Below are 2,500 nucleotides of genomic sequence, written 5' to 3' on the forward strand. Positions count from 1 at the left end.
CGGGAGCCTGTCGACAGAATTTTTCGAAACTTGCCATGCCATGCGCGCGCACAGCTTGCGCGCAGCGTGCTGATTCTGTCGACAGCGAGGCTAGCGAAACTTCTCCTGCCATGGCGTGCGCGCAGCGTGCTGACTCTGTCGACAGTGAGGCTAGCGAAATTTGTCTTGCCATGGCGTGCGCGCAGCTTGCGCAGCGTGCGCGCAGCCTGTGCGCAGCGTGCGCGCAGCTTGCGCATTCGGTCGACAGTGAGGCTAGCGAAACTTGTCCTGCCGTGGCCTGCGCGCAGCCTTCGCGCAGCATGCGCGCAGCATGTGCGCAGCATGCCGGCAGCCTAGTTCCAGATTTTTTCAAATGTCGACAGAATTTTTCAAACCTTGTCAAACCCCATTTTTATTGAAATTTCCTCGCACAATAAGCTCCCCATAAGTAGTCTATGATTTTTAGGACCTTCTCCAAGTTACAAAACTAAAAAATTCCTCCCGGATTTGTTTTAATGATTTTTTCAATTTTACGACTTCTAAAAATAATAAAAAATACTTCCCGACTTCAAATATTTATGAAACTTTTTCCCATCAGAGATTGCATGTTTCTTAGTATCCCTGCAAAAAATCACGTCCAAATACCTTGTATTGAATTATTTAGAGCCCATTATGACTCCTCGCGCATAGGTGATGTCTCTTCCTGTCAAAGGGCTAAATGCATAAAATGCTATATAGGGGGGTGTGTGTTGCCTGCATATGCATGGCAGCCCATGCCCTCCTAGCTGCAGCCCCCTTCCCCCACGCCACACCCATGTCATGTTGCCTCGATATGTTGCCTCGGTATTATGGGTTTGGTGTCGGGGTCGGGGGGCTGCCACCCATGGCGGTGGTGGCCGGAATCCGGCCGCCGCCACCACGCCGCCGCCATGGGTGAGGGGGAAAAAAAAAGGCGTGGAAAGTTGCGAAATGGGGTTGTCTAGGCTTTTTTTTGGCATGGAAGAGCATGGAGTGCTAGGAACTCCTTCTCAAATGCGCGGGCATGTCGACCACAACCTCATTTCGCAACAACAACCACCCGTGTGGGGTGGCGGTGGGTGGATAGTCGCGGATTGGGGCTTGCCAAGCCAATGTTTTCAAAAAAGTTCATCAAAATTAAAAACAAATGTTTTGTTGCCTTCGGATTTGTGGGCGAGCGGTGAGTCGGAGTGGAGCCGGTAAAGTTTAACCTCGGTGTGCATGGTTGTTTTTAGAAACTCAATCTAATGCCGGGGACGTTGAAAGTGACGCTCTTATGAGTTGCAAACCCGCAAGATTTAAAGAACCTTTTCAAAAAAATTTCAAACCAACAAGATTTAAAAACAGAAATTTTCATCAAAATGAAAAACAAATGTTTTGTTGCCTTCGGACTAGTGGGCGAGCGGCGAGTCGGAGCGGAGCCGGTAAAGTTTAACCTCGGTGTGCACGGTTGTTTTTAGAAACTCAATCCAATACCGGGGACGTTGAAAGTGACGCTCTTATGAGTTGCAAACCCACTAGATTTAAAGAACCTTTTCAAAACAATTTCAAACCAACAAGATTTAAACCAACAAAATTAAAAACAAATGTTTCGTTGCAAACAAATTGTGGGCGAGCGGCGAGTCGGAGTGGAGCCGGTAAAGTTTAACCTCGGTGTGCACGGTTGTTTTTAGAAACTCAATCCAATACCGGGGACGTTGAAAGTGACGCTCTTATGAGTTGCAAACCCACAAGATTTTAAAAACTTTTTGAAAATGTTTCTTCTAAATGACACATTTTGATCCTTGGCAAGTGCTCAATCTGTAACTATCCAATCACCGCCACACCACACCGGTCGGGAGTGTGTGAATGGTGTGCTTCCCGGGTTTGGCATAGACAATCTTTCGCATCGACAATCTTTTGCATGCGAGGGAATGTCTATGCCAACCCCGGGAAGCACACCATTCACCCACTAGTTGTGGGCGACGATGGGTTGGCTTCAAGTGAACTTTTGCTTGGGGTTGTCTTCGGTATGCTTTTGTGTTGGGAGTACGGCCACCAAACCTTCTCAATGCACGGGTATGTCGAGGATGGCTTTTGGCGGGGTTGATGAAGAAGCTGCCCAATTCTCGGCCACACGAACACATGGTGACGATGCGTTGGCTTCAAGTGAGCTTTAGCTTGGGGTTGTCTTCGGTATGCTTTTGTGTTGGGAGTACGGCCACCAAACCTTCTCAATGCACGGGTATGTCGAGGATGGCTTTCGGCGGAGTTGATGAAGAAGCTAGGGAATTGTTGGCCACTCTCACACGTGTGGGGGTAGGTTGGCTTTGAAAGAAGCTATCCAATCCTCTGAGTGTGCGGTTGAGCTATGATTAGGATTGTCTAGGCATTGCTTGTGTGTGCAAGGTGCGAGCCCAATGCACGAGCAAGTCGAGGATGACAATCTTAAGAGTAGCAATGATGCCACAAAATATCGGTTGCCTTCGGAGTAGTGGGTGAGCGGCGAGTCGGAGTGGAGCCG

Source organism: Prunus avium, unplaced genomic scaffold, assembly GCF_965620075.1.
Source record: "Prunus avium unplaced genomic scaffold, drPruAviu1.hap1.1 HAP1_SCAFFOLD_18, whole genome shotgun sequence".
NCBI lineage: Eukaryota > Viridiplantae > Streptophyta > Magnoliopsida > Rosales > Rosaceae > Prunus > Prunus avium.